This window comes from Lepus europaeus, chromosome 16 (assembly GCF_033115175.1).
Source record: "Lepus europaeus isolate LE1 chromosome 16, mLepTim1.pri, whole genome shotgun sequence".
Taxonomy (NCBI): Eukaryota; Metazoa; Chordata; class Mammalia; order Lagomorpha; family Leporidae; genus Lepus; species Lepus europaeus.
Genome location: NC_084842.1, coordinates 47,233,556 through 47,253,812, shown reverse-complemented (window position 1 = coordinate 47,253,812; position 20,257 = coordinate 47,233,556). Strand labels below are relative to the sequence as shown.

At 39.5% G+C, this 20,257-nt stretch overlaps 1 protein-coding gene across 12 annotated transcripts in view; it reads right to left on the bottom strand.

Moving 5' to 3' along the window:
• Positions 1-20,257, bottom strand: part of HMBOX1 (homeobox containing 1) — a 204,032-nt gene that overhangs the window by 140,821 nt on the left and 42,954 nt on the right. The window lies entirely within an intron of this gene.

Sequence of the window (20,257 nt, the reverse complement as noted above, 5' to 3'; positions counted from 1 at the left end):
TCACTCAGCTGTGCGGAATTACTTCCCAACTGAGTCAAAAAGAGAGAGAGAGAGAGAGAACAATCTGGGTAAGTCACCTTTGGCACACCCTTAACGCTGAAGAACCAAACAGAGCTCTCTGGCCACATCCATCACAGCCTCTAAGGATCCATCAAAAGCAGACAATCCACTTAATCTAGAGTCATAGTATTACGAGAAAAAGCACCACAGCGAAGAAAAGATGAGGAAATTAGAAATCAAAAAATATTGTCAGGAATCTAAAGGAAACTATTAAAAAACCCAACATTCGGGTTCTAGGAGTTCCTGAAGGCATGGAGAGAGAGAAAGGATTAGAAGGCCTTTTTAGTGAGATACTAGCAGAAAATCTCCCAGGTTTGGAGAAGGAAGGAGACATCCAAGTACAGGAAGCTCATAGACCCCTAGTAAGCATGACCAAAAGAGATCCTCACCACAACACATTGTAATTAAACTCACCACAATGAAACATAAAGAAAAGATCCTAAAAGGTGCAAGAGAGAAACATCAGATTACTCTCAGAGGATCTCCAATTAGACTCACAGCTGACTTCTCATCAGAAACCCTACAAGCTAGGAGGGAATGGTGAGACATAGCCCATGTGCTAAGAGAGAAAAACTGCCAGCCCAGAATATTATATCCTGCAAAGCTCTCATTTGTGAATGAAGGTGAAATAAAGACCTTTCACAGCAAACAGAAACTGAAAGAATTTGTCGCCACTCGTCCAGCCCTGCAAAAGATGCTTAAAGATGTGTTACACACAGAAACACAGAAACACGGTCATCAATATGAAAGAAGGTAAAGGAAGGAAACCTCACAGCAAAAGATCATAAGAAGTTCAAAATATATATTAGAAAATATCTTTGGCAAATGGCAGGGCAAAGTTACTCCTTCTCAATAGTCACATTGAACGTTAATGGCCTGAACTGTCCAGTTAAAAGACACAGATTGGCTGATTGGGTTAAGGAACAAAACCCATCTATTTGCTGCTTACAAGAAACACATCTTTCCAACAATGATGCATACAGACTGAAAGTGAAAGGCTGGAAAAAGATATACCATGCCTACAGAAATGAAAAAAGAGCAGGCATAGCCATCTTAATATCAGACAACATAAACTTTAACACAAAAACTGTTAAGAGAGACAAAGAGGGGCATTATATAATGATTAAGGGATCCATTCAACAGGAAGATATAACGATTATCAATGTATATGCACCTAATTACAGGGCACCGGTTTATTTAAAAGATTTGTTAAGGGATCTAAAGGGAGAATTAGACCCCAATACAATAGTACTGGGGGACTTCAATACTCCACTCTCAGAAATAGACAGATCAATAGGACAGATCAACAAGGAGACAGTAGATTTAAATGACACTATAGCCCAAATGGATCTAACAGATATCTACAGAACTTTTCATCCTACACATAAAGCATTTACATTCTTCTCAGCAGTACATGGAACCTTCTCTAAGATTGACCACATACTAGGCCATAAAGCAAGTCTCAGCAAATTCAAATTCAAAAGAATTAGAATCATACCATGCAGCTTCTCAGACCATAAAGGAATGAAGTTGGATATTAGCAACTCAGGAATCCCTAGAGCATATGCAAACACATGGAGATTGAACAACATGCTGCTGAATGAACAATGGGTCATAGAAGAAAGCAAAAGAGAAATTAAAAATTTTCTGGAAGTAAATGAGGATAACAGCAGAACATATCCAAACTTATGGGATACTGTAAAAGCAGTGTTCAAAGGAAAGTTTATAGCATAGGTCCCTACATCAAGAAATTGGAAAGGTACCAAATAAATGAGCTTTCAACGCATCTCAGGGATCTAGAAAATCTGCAGCAAACCAGACCCAAATCTAGTAGGAGAAGAGAAATAATTAAAATCAGAGAAGAAATCAACAGGATTGAATCCAAAACAACATTACAAAAAATCAGCCAAACGAGGAGCTGGTTTTTTGAAAAATAAACAAAATTGACACACCATGGGGCCAACAAACTAAAAAAAGATAAGACCCAAATCAATAAAATCAGAGATGAAAAAGGAAATGTAACAGACACCACAGAAATAAAAAAGAATCATCAGAAATTACTACAAGGACTTGTATGCCAGCAAACAGGGAAATCTATCAGAAATGGACAGATTCCTGGACACATGCAACCTACCTAAATTGAACCAGAAAGACATGGAAAACCTAAACAGACCCATAACTGACACAGAAATTGAAACAGTAATAAAGGCCCTCCCAACAAAGAAAAGCCCAGGACCAGATGGATTCACTGCTGAATTCTACCAGATATTTAAAGAAGAACTAACTCCAATTCTTCTCAAACTATTCAGAACAACTGAAAAAGAGGGAATCCTCCCAAATTCTTTCTATAAAGCCAGCATCACCTTAATTCCTAAGCTGGAAAAAGATGCAGCATTGAAAGAGAATTACAGACCAATATCCCTGATGAACATAGATGCAAAAATACTCAATAAAATTCTGGCCAATAGAATGCAACAACACATCAGAAAGATCATCCACCCAGACCAAGTGGGATTTATCCCTGGTATGCAGGGATGGTTCAATGTTCACAAATCAATCAATGAGATACACCACATTAACAGACTGCAGAAGAAAAACCATATGATTCTCTCAATAGACGCAGAGAAAGCATTTGATAAAATACAACACCCTTTCATGATGAAAACTCTAAGCAAACTGGGTATGGAAGGAACATCCCTCAATACAATCAAAGCAATTTATGAAAAACCCATGGCCAACATCCTAATAAATGGGGAAAAGTTGGAAGCATTTCCACTGAGATCTGGTACCAGACAGGGATGCCCACTCTCACCACTGCTATTCAATATAGTTCTGGAAGTTTTAGCCAGAGCCATTAGGCAAGAAAAAGAAATTAAAGGGATACAAATTGGGAAGGAAGAACTCAAACTATCCCTCTTTGCAGATGATAGGATTCTTTATTTAGGGGATCCAAAGAACTCTACTAAGAGACTATTGGAACTCATCGAAGAGTTTGGCAAAGTAGCAGGATATAAAACCAATGCACAAAAATCAACAGCCTTTGTACACACAGGCAATGCCACGGCTGAAGAAGAACTTCTAAGATCAATCCCATTCGCAATAGCTACAAAAACAATCAAAAACCTTGGAATAAACTTAACCAAGGACGTTAAAGATCTCTACGATGAAAATTACAAAACCTTAAAGAAAGAAATAGAAGAGGATACCGAAAAATGGAAAAATCTTCCATGCTCATGGATCGGAAGAATCAATATCATCAAAATGTCCATTCTCCCAAAAGCAATTTATACATTCAATGCAATACCAATCAAGATACCAAAGACATTCTTCTCAGATCTGGAAAAAATGATGCTGCAATTCATGTGGAGACACAGGAGGCCTCGAATAGCTAAAGCAATCTTGTACAACAAAAACTAAGCTGGAGGCATCACAATACCAGATTTCAGGACATACTACAGGGTAGTTGTTATCAAAATAGCATGGTACTGGTACAGAAACAGATGGATAGACCAATGGAACAGAATAGAAACACCAGAAATCAATCCAAACATCTACAGCCAACTTATATTTGATCAAGGATCCAAAACCAATCCCTGGAGTAAGGACAGTCTATTCAATAAATGGTGCTAGAAAAATTGGATTTCCATGTGCAGAATCATAAAGCAAGACCCTTACCTTACACCTTACACAAAAATTCACTCAACATGGATTAAAGACTTAAATCTACGACCCGACACCATCAAATTATTAGAGAGCATTGGAGAAACCCTGTAAGATATAGGTACAGGCAAACACTTCTTGGAAAAGACCCCAAAAGCACAGGCAGTCAAAGCCAAAATTAACATTTGGGATTGCATCCAATTGAGGAGTTTCTGTACTTCAAAAGATACAGTCAGGAAAGTGAAGAGGCAACCGACAGAATGGGAAAAAAATATTTGCAAACTATGCAACAGATAAAGGGTTGATAATCAGAATCTACAAAGAAATCAAGAAACTCCACAACATCAAAACAAACAACCCACTTAAGAGATGGGCCAAGGACCTCAATAGACATTTTTCAGAAGAGGAAATCCAAATGGCCAACAGACACATGAAAAAGTGTTCAAGATCACTAGCAATCAGGGAAATGCAAATCAAAACCACAATGAGGTTTCACCTCACCCCAGTGAGAATGGCTCACATTCAGAAATCTACCAATAGATGCTGGCAAGGATGTGGGGAAAAAGGGACACTAACCCACTGCTGGTGGGAATGCAAACTGGTTAAGCCACGATGGAAGTCAGTCTGGAGATTCCTCAGAAACCTGAATATAACCCTACCATACAACCCAGCCATCCCACTCCTTGGAATTTACCCAAAGGAAATTAAATTGGCAAACAAAAAAGCCGTCTGCACATTAATGTTTATTGCAGCTCAATTCACAATAGCTAAGACCTGGAACCAACCCAAATGCGCCATCAACAGTAGACTGGATAAAGAAATTATGGGACATGTACTCTACAGAATACTATACAGAAGTCAAAAACAATGAAACCAAGTCATTTGAAACAAGATGGAGGAATCTAGAAAACATTATGCTGAGTGAAATAAGCCAGTCCCAAAGGGACAAATATCATATGTTCTCCCTGATCAGCAACAACTGAGCACCAAAGGGGAAACCTGTTGAAGTGAATTGGACAGTATGAGAAACAGTGACTTCATCAGCTCTTGTCCTGTTGATGTACAATGCAATATTTTATCCATTATAGTATTTTTTTTTTGTTCTAGTACTATTGTTTGAACTCTGTAATTAACACACAATTATTCTTAGGTGTTTAAATTTTAAACAAAAAGTGATCCCTGTTAAATATAAGAGTGGGAAAAAGAGAGGGAGGAGATGTACAATTTGGGACATGCTCAATCAGACTTGCCCCAAATGGTGGAGTTAGAAACGTGCCAGGGGATTCCAATACAATCCCATCAAGGTGGCATGTACCAATGCCATCTCACTAGTCCAAGTGATCAATTTCAGTTCACAATTGATCACACTGATAGGTCTAAGAGTCAAAGGGATCACACAAACAGGTCGGCGAACCCAAAAGGCTTCCATAGCCTTGGCAACTCATGACTAGAGCCTAGGGAGATTATTGACGACATAAACAAGAGTGTCAAATTGTTAAGTCAGCAATAGGAGTCACTGTGCACTTGCTCTCCATGTATGATCTCTGTCCTTAATGTGTTGTCCAATGTGAAGTAATGCTATAACTAGTACTGAAACAGTATTTTTACACTTTGTGTTTCTGTGTGGCTGCAAACTGAGGAAATTATTACTTAGTATATACTGAATCGATCTTCTGTATATAAAGATAATTGAAAATGAAAAAAAAAACTTGGTTTTAAATTGGAAATTGCATAGAAAATCAATTTTTAAAAAAATCATGTAGGATCTCTGTCCTTAATGTGCTGTACATTGTGATTTAATGCTATAACTAGTACTCAAACAGTATTTTTCACTTTATGTTGCTATGTGGGTGTAAACTGTTGAAATCCTTACTTAATATATACTAAACTGATCTTCTGTATATAAAGAGAATTGAAAATGAATCTTGATGTGAATGGAAGGGGAGAGGGAGTGGGAAAGGGGAGGGTTACGGGTGGGAGGGAAGTTATGGGGGGGGGGAGGGGAAAGCCATTGTAATCCATAAGCTGTACTTTGGAAATTTATATACATTAAATAAAAGTTTAAAAAAAATGCCACATCTTGAAAGGCTGAAAAAAAATCATAAAGAAATAAATAAGAAAATCTGTTGGGCTATACTCAAATGTCAGGAATAGAATGATTTTTTATCTATGCAAGAACTTCAAAACTACCAGTAAGAGAATTCCCTGTTATGTAGAAGCTAATGAAAGAAACTGAGTGCCTCTGACTCAAGAATCTATCTGACCTACAGCAACTACTCTAGGAGGTAGTAATATTGTACACATTTTACGAATTTTTCTTAAAGGTAGGAAAGATCAGAGGTTACAAATAATAACTACCTGCCAACAAGAAAAAAAGAATTTCAATGAAGAAGGATAACAAACAATAATAACTTACTACCACAACTTAAAGGATTGATGGTTTCTTATTCTGTGAAAGGCACTTCAAAAATTCATGGACGGATCAGCATTGTGGCCCAGATGATGAAGCCACTGCTTGCAACACTGGCATCTTGTATCAATGTCAGTTTGAGTCCCAATTATCCCACTCCCAATCCAGGTTCCAGCTACTGAGCCTGGGCAGGCAGTGAAAAATGGCCCAAGTACTTGGGCCCTGTCATCATTCACATCTGGATGGAGTTCCTGGCTCCTGGTCGTGGCCTGTCCCAGCCCTGGTTATTGTGATCATTTGTGCAATAAACCAGTAGATGGAAGATATTCTCTCTCTCTCTCTCTGTCACAATGCCTTTCAATAAATAAAATCATTTAAGAACTTCATGAAAAATGAAATTGAAAGAGGTTTATTTTGATGCAACATGTGTTAATTATAATTTTTCATAATATGCATTTCCATGAATTTTTTGAAGATTCCTTTTACAGAATTACTGATATTCATGTCAAAAACTCCAGAACCATTTTATAAATCTTTTTTTTTAAATATTTTTTTGAAAGAGTTATAAGAGGCAGAGAGAAAGAGAGAGAAAGAGCGAGAGAGAGAGAGGAGTCTTCCATTCGCTGGTTCGCACTCCAAATGGCTGCAACGGCTGGAGCTGAACCAATCTGAATCTTGGAGCCAGGAGTTTCTTCTGGGTATCCCACGTGGGTACAGGGGCCCAAGGACTTGGACTATCTTCTATGGCTTTCCCAGGCCATTAAGCAGAGAGCTGGATCGGAAGTGGAGCAGGTGGGACTCAAACTGGCGCTCATATGGGATGCTGGCACTGCAGGCAAAGCTTTACCTGCCATATCACAGAGTCAGCCCCTTATAAATTTTTTCTATCCCAACCGTATATCTGACTACCAATCTTACATCATCCCTCTTGTCTGGTTAACTGAAAAATGTGGTGTACCAGCATCTTAAAAAAGAAGTACAAAGGTAAGATGACAGGCTAGTTTTTCTCTTAATTTTTTTTTTTTTTTGACAGGCAGAGTGGACAGTGAGAGAGAGACAGAGAGAAAGGTCTTCCTTTCCCGTTGGTTCACCCTTCAATGGCTGCTGCAGCCTGCACACCGCGCTGATCTGAAGCCAGGAGCCAGGTGCTTCTCCTGGTCTCCCATGGGGTGCAGGGCCCAAGCACTTGGGCCATCCTCCACTGCACTCCCTGGCCATAGCAGAGAGCTGGACTGGAAGAGGAGCGGCTGGGACAGAATCCGGTGCCCCGACCGGGACTGGAACCCGGGGTCCCGGCGCTGCAGACGGAGGATTAGCCCAGTGAGCCGCGGCACCGGCCCAAGGACAATTTCTTCATAAAATGGTGTTAGGAAAACTAGACAGCCACATGTTTAAGATTTAAGCTTCACACAAATCTCTCACCCTATGAAAAAAATTAACTCAAAATGGGTCAAATAAAATCAACTCAAAATGGGACAAGGACCCAAATTTTAAGACCTCAAATGAAACTTAGGGGAAACACTTTAAGAAGAAAACATAGGGGAAACATTTTAAGACACAGTACAGGCAATGTTTGTGGGTTTTTGTAAGACCCCCAAAAGCACAAGAAACAAAATCAAAACTAGACAACCAGGATTATATAAAACTATGAAGATTCTGCACAGCAAAGGACACAATCAAGAAAATGAAGAAATAATTGACAGAATGGGAGAAAATATTTACAAACTATTCATCTGATAGAGGATTAATATCCAGAATATGTAAATAACTCAGAACACTCAACAACAAATGATAAACAATCCAGTAAAGAAATGTATAAAAGATCTGAATAATCATTTCTCTAGAATACATAAATATGAACAGCCAACAAATTATGAAAAAAATGCTGAATATCACTAATCATCAGGGAAATGTCAATCAAAACCAAAATAAGGTATCCTCTCACTCCAGTTAGCTTGGTTATTATCAAAAAGGCAATAATACTGGCAAGGATGTGGAGAAAGGGAACTCTTACACATTTGTTGACAGGAACATACATTAGTATAGCCATTGTTGAGAATGGTATGGAGGTTCCTCAAAAAACTAAAACTAGATTTACCATATGACTCAGATATCCTGCTTTTGGGTATATATCCAAAGGCAACATCAGCTTATAAAAGAAATATTTGCATTCCCATGTTCACTGCAGCATTACTAAAAATAATGAAGAAACACAATCAACCTAGGTGTCCCAATGATGAATGAACATTTAAAGAAAACATAGTATATATACACAATGAGATGTTATTCAGCCACACAACAGAAGGAAATCCTCTTATTTGCAGTGAAATGTATAGAACCTACCAGAGGTCATTATATTAACTGAAATAAGTCAGGCACAAAAAGAAAAGTATCACATGTTCTTTTCTCATATGTGGAAGTAAAACAAAACAAAACAAAACAAAACAAAAAACAACCAGTTGATCCAGCTGGCGTTGAGGCATAGAAGTCAAGCTAACACCAGCATCCCATGTGGGTGCCAGTAGAGACCTAGCTGTTCCACTTCTGATCTGGCTCCCTGCTAGTGCACCTGTGAAAGCAGTGGAAGATGGCCCAAGTACTAGGAGACCTAGACAGTTTCAGGCTCCTGACTTCATGGCCTGGCCCAGCTCCAGCCATTGTAGTCTTTGTTGAATGCACTGATGGAAAATCTCTCCTTCTCTCTGTCTCTCTCACACCCACTCACTGCAACTCTGCCTTTCAAAGAAACAAATCTTTAAAAAAAAAATGTTCATCTGAACTTAGAACAGTGATCCCTATAGGTTAGGAAGGGGGGGGAGGGGCATACAGGGAGGTTGGATAACAGATACCAAAACATTGTTTGAAAGACTGAAAAGTAATAGGGTCTAGTGTTCAGCAGCACAAGTAGGGATTATATTTGCAATAATGTATTATATATTGTATGAAGAACTTGAATAAGAGGTGGTAGGATCCAAAGACAAAAGGAAGCTGAAATGATAATTGCATGCTTTGATTCATACATGTGTTGAAATATTGCACTGTACCCCATAAAAATCACAAGTATTATATGTTAATCAAAAATTAGATAAATAAAAATTACAAAAATATATAAAGTTTATAATGGATGAATCTCTATCATAATTTAACTCTCAGCTATTAAAAAGATCATTTTCTTTGTGCTAAAGACAAGTGGATTTGTGAAGTTATTGAGTCTGTCTCATTTGACATGAAATCATTCTCTTTTTAACGCAAAGTGCCTAATCTGTTCTTGGGATCCACTTAACTATCATTTCTCAAAGAGGATAATTACACATTTTAGAGTACAGCTAAATTTCACTGTAACTACAAAAGTACATGGAGAATGTTTCCAGGCAAAAAGTATACTGTTACTCATTATTATTATTATTATTATTATTATTCTAATAGTTTAAATATATAATACATAGTATATGTTTATAATGATATAATATTAATTTGTATGGTAATAAATGATATGATTGCTACGTATTTACATATTCCCATTTTCAATTTTTTACAAAATAAATGCTGGTAAAAAGGACTGGCACAGCATAAAACTATAGTACATACACAAAAGTGTTAGCATTTTTCTCCTTAAGAAAAAGTGAAAACCATGCAACTATACCTGCTTTTGATTTCTACAACAATCAGAATGTGAATCAGGAGTTTTACACATTTATTAAAGCATTAAGTATTTTTAGACTCTCTGTAAGAGATAATATAATTGGCAAAGTAATGTAGTTGGTTCCTATCGTTTTTCAAAGGCAGAAACTACTAAGGGTCAATCAACTATGAAGAAAGATACATTAAATAAAAATAGCATATTTTTATCTATTTATTCATTCAATCTCCACTGCAATCCCATAGAGTAGACATTAGTATTACAATTGCACAAAAAAGAAAACCCAGGCTCAGAGAACACTAAGTAATTTAGCAAATAGTATCTTGACAAGTGTGAAAGTTCAGATTACATGAGGGGTAAGCCTAGCACTCTCTTTTCTATACTTTTGTGGAGTGATGGATTGTAAACTAAAGTTACACATCACACTGATCTCAAGATACATGTCCATGGGGCTGGCGCTCTGGCGCAGTGGGTTAATGCCCTGGCCTGAAGCACCGGCAACCCATATGGGAGCTGGTTTGGGACTCGGCTGCTCCACTTCTGATACTGCTCTCTGCTATGGCCTGGGAGAGCAGTGGAGGATGGTTGAAGTCCTTGGGCCCCTGCACCCACGTGGGAGACCTGGAGGAAGCTCCTGTTTCCTGGTTTCGTATCGGCATAGCTCTGGCCACTGCAGCCAATCGGGGAGTGAACCATCGGATGGAAGACCCCTCTCTCTCTCTCTGCCTCTTCTCTCTCTGTGTAACTCTGACTTTCAAATAAATGAATAAATCTTTCAAAAAAAGGGATACATGTCCATTTTTAATGTGACCGTGTTACTTTTTAATCTTGTCTTTACACTGTGGCAAAAAATGACCAAAATGAAAGATCTCTGTGAGTGAGATCCCAGTGGAAAGAACAGGCCAACAAAGAAGGAGGTACCTTTCTCTGAAGGCAGGAGAGAACTTCCACTTTGATTATGGCCTTGTCTAAATAAGATTGGAGTTAGCAGACTCAAAAGGCTTCCATAGCCTTGGCAGCTCAGGACAAGAGCCTCGGGTGATTACTGACATCATAAATAAGAATGTCAATTGTTAAATCAACAACAGCAGTCGCGGTGCACTTACCCCCCATGTAGGATCTCTGTCGTTCATGTGTTGTACTATGCGAATTAATGGTAAAACTAATATTCTAACAGTAGTTTATATTTTGTGTGTCTGTGTGGGTGCAATCTGTTGAAATCTTTACTTAGTATATACTAAATTGATCTTCTGTATATAAAGATAATTAAAAATGACTCTTAATGAAGAATGGGATGGGAGAGGGAGCAGGAGTTGGGATGGTTTGTGGGTGTGAGGGTGATTATGGGGGGGAAAAACCCACTATAATCCAAAAGTTGTACTTTAGAATTTATATTAAATAAAAGTTTTCTAAAAAAAATCATGTCTTTAGAACATAAGTTTTTAAGTTGATGAAATGGAATTTACCAGTACTCTTTTTATTTTTAAAAACATTTATTTTATTTCTTTATTTGAAAGATAGAGTTACAGAGAGAGGTAGAGACAGAGAGAGAGGCCCTCCAACCACTGGTTCACTCCCTAGATGGCCACAATGGCCGGAACTGTGCCGATCTGAAGCCTGAAGCCAGGAGCCAGAAGCCAGGAGCTTCTTCTGGGTCTCCGATGTGGGCTCAGGGGCCCAAGGAGCTGGGCAATCTTCTACTGCTTTCCCAGGCCATACCAGAAAGCTGGATCAGAAGAGGAGCAGCCGGGATGAGATCTGGTGACCATATGGGATGCTAGTACTTCAGGCCAGGGCTTTAATCCACTGTGCCACAGTGCTGGCCTCCAGTATTCTCTTATTGTTCAGGCTTTTTGATTCCTCTCTAAGAAACTTGGCCTTGGGGCCAGCATGTGTAATAGTGGTTAAAGCTTCTGCCTGTGGCTCCAGCATCCTATATGGGCACCAGTTCAAGTCCCGACTACTCTACTTCCAATCCAGCTCCCTTCTAATATGCTTAGGAAAGCAGCAGAGGACAGCCCAAGTACTTGGGCCCCTGTACCCACGTGGGAGACCCGGAAGACACTGTCAATGTCTGCTTATCCCTGTGCCCTTTAGAAAACAGAATTTGCAACTCATTCTCAATACAGAATTAACTTTTTTTTTTTATTTGATAGGTAGAGTTATAGACAGTGAGAGAGACAGAGAAAGGTCTTCCTTTCATTGGTTCACTCCCCAGATGGCTGCTATGGCCGGCGCTGTGCCGATCCGAAGCCAGAGCCAGGTGCTTCTTCCTGGTCTCCCACGCAGGTGCAGGGGCCCAAGCACTTGGGCCATCCTCCACTGCCCTCCCGGGCCACAGCAAAGAGCTGGACTGGAAGAGGAGCAACTGGGACTAGAACCAGCACCCGTATGGGATATAGGTGCCACAGGCAGAGGATTAACCAAGTGAGCCATAGCACCCAGAATTAACTTTTAAAACAGTAACTCAAGGCAAGTCATGTCCCTACTTAAAATCCTGCAGTTGGGCCAGTGCTGTGGCATAGCAGTTAAGCTGCCACTGTGAAACCATCATCAAGTATCAGAGTACCAGTTTGAGTATGGGTCACTCTGTTTCTGATCCAGTTCCTTACTAAAGCACCTGGGAAAGCAGCAAAAGGCAGCCCAAGGACGTGGGTCCCTGCAAAAAACGTGCGAGATTCAGTTATGGGTCCAGGCTTCTGGCTTTGGTGTGGCTCAGCCCTGGTCATTCTGGCCATTTAGGGAGTGAGCCAGCAGATGGAAAACCTCTTTCTTTCTTTGTCTCCCTCTCTCTGTAACTCTGCCTCTCAAATAAATATATCTTTAAAAAAAATTCTGCAGTAGTTTCCCATTTTACATAAAATAAAATTTAAATTTCATATCAAGATCTCTTGCCTTACAGATTTGGCCTCTACTCTTCACTCATCATGCCTTCCTTTTGATATTTCAAGCTCATGTTTATTTTAGTAACTTCTGCCTAAAATATTCTTTCCACAGCTGGTTACTTCTTATTATTCAGGTGCTAATTCAAATATCACCTCAAGGAGACCTTTCTTGACTATCCAATTAAAAAAAATACTATCATAGGGCAGGCTTTGTGGCATAGCAGGTAGAACCACTGCCTGCGATGCCAGAATACCCTCATAGGTGCCAGTTTGAGACCCAGCTGCTCCACTTATGATCTAGCTCCCTGGTAATCTGCCTGGTAATCTTGCACCAAAGGCATGCCAATTACTTGTCTCTCTGTCCTCCCAGCAATATCAAAGCAGAGATTATCAGGATAGTTCACCATTACATCCCTAGGACCTTACACAATGCCTGGCACATAGGAGGAGCCACAGGCACTCATTCCCTGCACCCCACTCCCACCAAAGAAATCTTTTATTTAATTAGCACAAATTTCATAAGTACAACTTTAGGAATATAGTGATTTTTTTCCTGCCATACTCGTCCTCCCACCCTCAATCCCACCCCACGTCCTCCTCCATTTCCCATTCCCATTCTCCATTAAGGAAAAAGAACAACAACAAAAAAAAGCTGTTTCTAGACAGTTGAGACAAGCACTATTCAAGTCATTGCTTCACAAAGTGTCAATTTCACTTCTACAGATGACCTTTTAGGTGCTCTATTAATTATCACATATCAGGGAGAACATATGATATTTGTCTCTTTGGAACTGGCTTATTTCATTAAGTATGATATTTTCCAAATTCACTTATTTTGTTGCGAATGACTGGATTTCATTTATTTTTAACAATGTGTAGTATTTCATGGTGTACATATCCCATAATTTCTTTATCCAGTCTTCAGTTGACTGGCATTTAGGTTGATTTCATGTCTTAGCTATTGTGAAGTGAGCCACAATTAACATGGGGGTGCAGATAACTCCTTTTTTTTTTTAAAGATTTATTTCATTTATTGGAAAAACAGAGTTACAGAGAGAGGTAGAGACAGAGAGGTCTTCCACTCGCTGGTTCACTACCCAGATGGCCACAATGGCTGGAGCTGCGCTGATCCAAAGCCAGAAGCCAGGAGTTTCTTCTGGGTCGCCCACTTAGGTGCTGGGGCCCAAGGACTTGGGCCATCCTCCACTGCTTTCCCAGCCATAGCAGAGAGCTGGGTGGGAAGAGGAGCAGCCGGGACTAGAACCGGTGCACATATGGGATCCAGGCACTTCAGACCAGGGATTTAACCTGCTGAACCACAACAACACCCCGAGATAACTCTTTTAATGAAGATTTCATTTCCCTTGGGTAAATTCCCAGGAGTGGGATGGCTGGGTCAAATGGTAGGTCTATATTCAGATTTCTGAAGTATTTCCAAACTGATTTCCATAGTGGTTTAGCAGTTTACATTCCAACCAAAGGTAGATTATGGTACCTTTTCCTGCACATCCTGGCCAGCATTTGTTGTTTGTTGATTTCTGTATGAAAGCTTTTCTAACTAGGATGAGGTGGAACCTCATTTTGATTTTGATTTGCATTTCCCTGATGGCTAGCTATCCTGAATATTTTTTCATGTGTCTGTTGGCCTTTTGGATTTCCTCTTTTCAAAAATGTCTGCTTAAGTCCTTTGCCCATGTCATCACTGGATTGCCTGTTTTGTTGTTGTGGAGTTTCTTGATCTCTTTGTAGATTCTGGTTATTAATTCTTTATCAGTTGCATAGCTTGCAAATAAATTCTCCCATTCTGTCCGTTGGCTCTTCACTTTTCTGTTTTACATTACAGAAGCTTCTCAATATGATGTAATCCCATTTGTTAATTTCAGCTTTGATTGTCTGTGCCTCTGAGGTCTATTCCAAGAACTCTTTGCCTGTGCCAATGTATTGCAGGATTTTCCCAATGTTCTCTAATAATTTGATGCTATCCAGTTGTGGATTTAGATATTTAATAATGTTGAGTGGATTTTTGTGTAAGGTGTAATGTAGGGGTCTGGCATACTTTTGCACGTGGAAATCCAATTTTCCCAGCACCCTTTGTTGAAGAGACACCTTGCTCCAGGGATTGGTTTTAGTTCCTTGGTCAAATATAAGTTGGTTATAGGTATTTGGATTGATTTCTAGATTTTCTGTTCTGGTCCATTGGTCTATCCATCTGTTTTTGTATCAGTACCAGACTGTTTTGATTATAACTGCCTTATAGTATGTCTTGAAAACTGGTATCGTGATGCCTCCGGCTTTGTTTTGTTGGTAAAGATTGTTTTAGCTATTTGAGGTCTCCTGTGTTTCCATATGAATTTCAGCATCTTTTTTTTTTTTTTTTTTAGATCTGAGAATATCTTTGGTATTTTGATTGGTATCACGTTGAATTTGTAAATTTCCTTTGGAAGAATGGACTTTTTTTTTTTTTTTGACAGGCAGAGTGGACAGTGAGAGAGAGACAGAGAGAAAGGTCTTCCTTTCCCGTTGGTTCACCCTTCAATGGCTGCTGCAGCCTGCACACCGCGCTGATCCGAAGCCAGGAGCCAGGTACTTCTCCTGGTCTCCCATGGGGTGCAGGGCCCAAGGACTTGGGCCATCCTCCACTGCACTCCCTGGCCACAGCAGAGAGCTGGCCTGGAAGAGGGGCAACCGGGACAGGATCGGTGCCCCGACCGGGACTAGAACCCGGTGTGCCGGCGCTGCAAGGCGGAGGATTAGCCTAGTGAGCCGCAGCGCCGGCAGAATGGACATTTTGATGATATTGATTCTTCCAATCCATGAACAAGGAAGATTTTTAGATTTTTTTGTATTTTCTTCTATTTCTTTCTCTAATGTTTTGTAATTCTCATTGTAGAGATTTTGACATCCTTGGCTAAATTTATTCCAAGGTATTTAATTTTTTTTTATAGCTACTGTGAAAGGGATTCATCTTAGAAGTTCTTTTTCAGCCATGTGGCATTGTCTGTGTTTACAGTATGGATTTTATATCCTGCTACTTTACCAAACTCTTCTATGAGTTTCAATAGTCTCTTGGTGGACTCTTCTGGAACCCCATATATAGAATCATGTCATCTGCAAATACAGATAGTTTGACTTCCTCTTTCCCAATCTGAATCCATTTGATTTCTTTTTCTTGCCTAATGGCTCTGGATAAAACTTCCAAGATTATACTGGATAGCAATGGCAAGAGTGGGCATGCTTGTCTGGTTCTGGATCTCAGTGGGAATGCTTCCAACTTTTCCCATTCAATAGGAAGCTGGCCATGGGTTTGTTAAAAATTGCCTTTATTGTGTTGAGAAATGTTCCTTCCAAAACCATTTTTTTTAGAGTTTTCATCATGAAAGGGTATTGTATTTTATCAAAAGCTTTCTCTGCATCTACTGAGATAATTATATGACTCTGGTTCTTCAATTTGTTAGCATGATGTATCACATTGATTGATTTACGAATGTTCAACCATCTATACATACAAGGGATAAATCCCACTTGGTCTGGGTGAATGAGCTTTCTGATAATGTTGGATTCAATTGGCCAGAATTTCTTGAGGATTTTTGCATCTATGTTCATTCAGGAAATTGGTTTGTAGTTCTCTATGTTCCATCTTTTCTGGGTTTAGGAACTAAGGTGATGCTAACTTCTTAGAAAGAATTTGGGAGGATTCCCTCCATTTCAATTGTTTTGAATAACTTGAAAAAAAGTGGAGTTAGCTCTTCTTTAAATTGGTAGTAGAATTCAGCAGTGAAGCCATCTGGTCCTGGGCTTTTCTTTATAGGAGGCTCTTTATTACTGATTCAATTTTCATGTCTTCATGGCTCAATTTAGGTAGATTCCTGGACACATACAACCTATCAGTTTCTTCTAGGTTTCCCAGTTTCTTGGCTATAGCTCTTTGTAGTAATTCTGATGATTCTTTTTATATATGTGGTGATTATTGTTACATTTCCTTTTTCATCTGTAATTTTATTGATCTGGGCCTTCTCCCTACTTTTTTTGGTTAGTTGAACCAATGGTGTGTTAATTTTATATTTTTCAAAAACCAGCTCTTGGTTTTTGCTGCTCTTTGGTATTTTCTTAATTTTTTTTTTGTTTTTGGTTTCAATTTTGTTGATTTCTTCTCTAATTTTAATTATTTCTTTTCTCCTACTAGTTATGGGTTTGGTTTGCTGTTGTTTTTCTAGATCCTTGAGATGCACTGATAGCTCATTTATTTGGTGCCTTTCCAATTTCTTGATGTAGGCACCAATTGTAATAAATTTTCCTTTTTTTTAAAAAAAAAGATTTATTTATTTATTTATTTATTTATTTGAAAGTCAGAGTTACACAGAGAAGGAGAGGCAGAGAGAAAGAGGGAGAGAGGTATTTCATCTGCTGGTTCACTCCCCAGATGATGGCAATGGCCGGAGCTACACCAATCCGAAGCCAGGAGCCAGGAGCCTCCTCCGGGTCTTCCCTCATGGGTGCAGGGGCCCAAGGACTCGAGCCACCTTCTACTGCTTTCCCAGGCCATAGCAGAGAGCTGGATCAGAAGTGGAGCAGCCAGGTCTCAAACCGGCGGCCATATGGGATGCCAGCACTGCAGGCGGAAGCTTTACCCACTACACCACAGGACCAGCCAAAACTTTCCTCTTAACACTGCTTTCACTGTATCCTGTAAGTTTTGATATATTGTATTATTGCCTTCATTTGTTTCCAGAAATTTTTTGATTTCTCTTTTGATTTCTTCGGATTCACTATTCATTCAGGAGCATGTTGTTCAGTCTTGATGTGTTTGCATATGTCCTAGATTTCTGCATTGCTATTTCCAGCTTCATTACACTGTGTTCCCAGAAGTTACATGGTATGATTTCAATTTTTCTGAATTTGCTAAGTCTTGTTTTATGGCCCAGCATGAGGTCAATCTTAGAGAAGGTTCCATGCACTGGTGAGAATGTGTACTCTGCAACTGTAGGATGAAAAGTTCTGTAGATATCTGTTAGGTCCATTTGGTCTATAGTGTCAATCAACTGCTGTTTCCTTGCTAATTTTCTGTGTGGTCGATCTGTCTATTGCTGAAAGTGGGGTATTGAAGTCTCCCATCACTATTGTATTGGAGTCTATGTCTCCCTTTGGATCCATTAACATTTCTTTTTAAGAGCCACGTGCCCTATAATTAGGTGCATATTTGTTTATAATAGTTACATCTTCCTGTTGAATTTATCCCTTAATCATTAAATAATGTCCTTCATTGTCTCTTTTAACAATTTTTGTGTTAAAGTCTATTTTGTCTGATATCAAGATGGCTACACCAGCTCTTTTTTGGTTTCTATTGGCATGGAATATTTTTTTCCATCCTTTCACTTTCAGTCTGCATGCATCTTTGTTGGTGAGATGTGTTTCTTGTAGGCAGCAAATAGATGGGTTTTATTTTTTAATCCATTCAGCTAGTTTGTGTCTTTCAATTGGAGAGTTCAGGCCATTTACGTTCAAGGTGGCTATTGGTAAGTAGTGACTTTGCCCTGCCTTTTTTCATAAATATTCTCATTTTTTACTTTGGATTTCCTTTGTACTTTTCCTGGGAGATTTCCCTTCTTGTTTCTTGAATTGGTGTGTTTGTTATTTGGTAACTGTGAAGATACTCATTGGTTTTTTCTTCGTTTTTTCAATGTGGTGGCTTTATCTTTCCACTAGATTTGAATAAATTAGTGGAGTGTCTGCTTTCAGAGAATAACTAGAGGTGTGTGGTGTGTGTGGCCAGGGAACTCTGTTCAGTGCTCCAGATTGCAAGGCGTGTCTGAGGTGACACATCCAGGTTTGTCTTGGTAAATCTCCTTTTTTTTTTTTTTTTCCCAATCAGAGAGGAGGTTTCTTCTTGTCTGTTCACATAGACTCAGCTAAGCTCCTCTCCTCAAAGGAGACCAGTGCCTGGACATTATCCCCAGTGAGTATATTATTTGTCCACTCTGCCACAAGGACCACATAAAGGTTCTGTGCAGTCCTCAGTGTAAGCTAAGATTCCACAGAATGTCCCTTGCTAGGTAGCCAGGAAGCCCTGATCGTGTGGAGCCTCCCACAGTGACTGCCCAATGTCCCAGCCACACCCGGAGTCCTCCCACGTAGCCTCAGTGTTTTCATAGTCCCAAAAACACAGCCCCCGTCTATTCTCCCTACCAGACTTGGGAGTTTCTGCTTGGCAGGTTGTTGGGTGCAAACACTTACTGGCACAGCTTTTATGTATGTCCAAAATGGTACCTGCTCTCTGTCAGCTTGTTACATGATGCCTTTCCAGGGTGATCAGTAGAGAGAAAACATTCCCCCCACTTTGTTTTTTCTTCTCTAGTTTGGCAGGTACACTATACCCCATGGTGCTTCAAGCCAGATTCCCTCTATGCTCTTCTTGCAGCTTTTTCACCAGTGGCTTCTGCTAGTCTGGTCTCACCTCTTTCCAATGCTGGTGTGTAGGCTGCTGAGGTCTTAAGTTCTGTACGTCCTTGCCCTCTGTGTAGGTCCACTGTGTTCCTCCAATTTGTGTAGTTTCCTCTGCTGTTTTCTCCCTAACTATTCTCAAAGACTGCACTCTTTCCACTTTTCTTAAACTATCTTCTCGTAGAATTGAGCAGCAAGCTCCCTCCCTACTCCACCATCTTAATCCAATCTGACACCCATTTTCTTAATAACTAAATTATATAAATATAAGGTTTTACATTTAAACTCTCTTCCTGCCCTCACCAATGAAGAAGCTGGAAAAGATCAAGATCCACATTAAGGGAGAACTAAGATTTTGAAAGGTACAAGAAAAATATTACATTTTCTAATAAACTGCAACCCTTAACTAAATGGAATGTGTGCTAGCACAACTCTTATACTTCATGCTGAAGATCAGGACTATACATGAGTAGAGGAAATTAAACTTGTGTTTCCTAATTAGTTTTTAAGGTCAGAGTTTAGGATATATTCACTTATTTGAAAGACAGTTACAGAGACGGAGAGACACAAAGAGATCTTCCATCTGCTGGTTCACTATCCGAATGGCTGCAATGGCTGGAGCTGGGATGATCCAAAGCCAGGAAACAGGAGCTTCTTCCAGGTCTCCCACATGGATGCAGAAGCCTAAGCACTTGTGACATCTTCTGCTATGGTCCCAGGCACATTAGCAGGGAAGCTGAATTGGAAGTGGAGCAGATGGGACCTGAACTGGCACCCATGTGGGATGCCATGGCCCACTATGCCACAGTGCCAGCCCAAACACCGAGTTTAGACTATTGCTTTCTTCAGAGAAAAACTGAAACCCAATCTAAACCTGAACGTCAAGATTTATACTTATCTAGTGAGGTAAAACAGTCAGATGCCTCTAACAGTCTTAAGGGGCTCTTTAAGACTGAGATAATCACTTTTATTGAACACAGATATAGACTGACAATGTAACTTTCCCCTTTTTGGTGGAAGGCAGAAGAAACTTATGTATGTCCACCAGTCTTACTAATCCTTGAATACATTTTCGCTTTTTCTTATATAATTTATTCCACTGAAGTGTTATATGTAAGAGTTTTAATTTATCAAAACAAGTTAAACTTCTCAAAGTTTTACCAA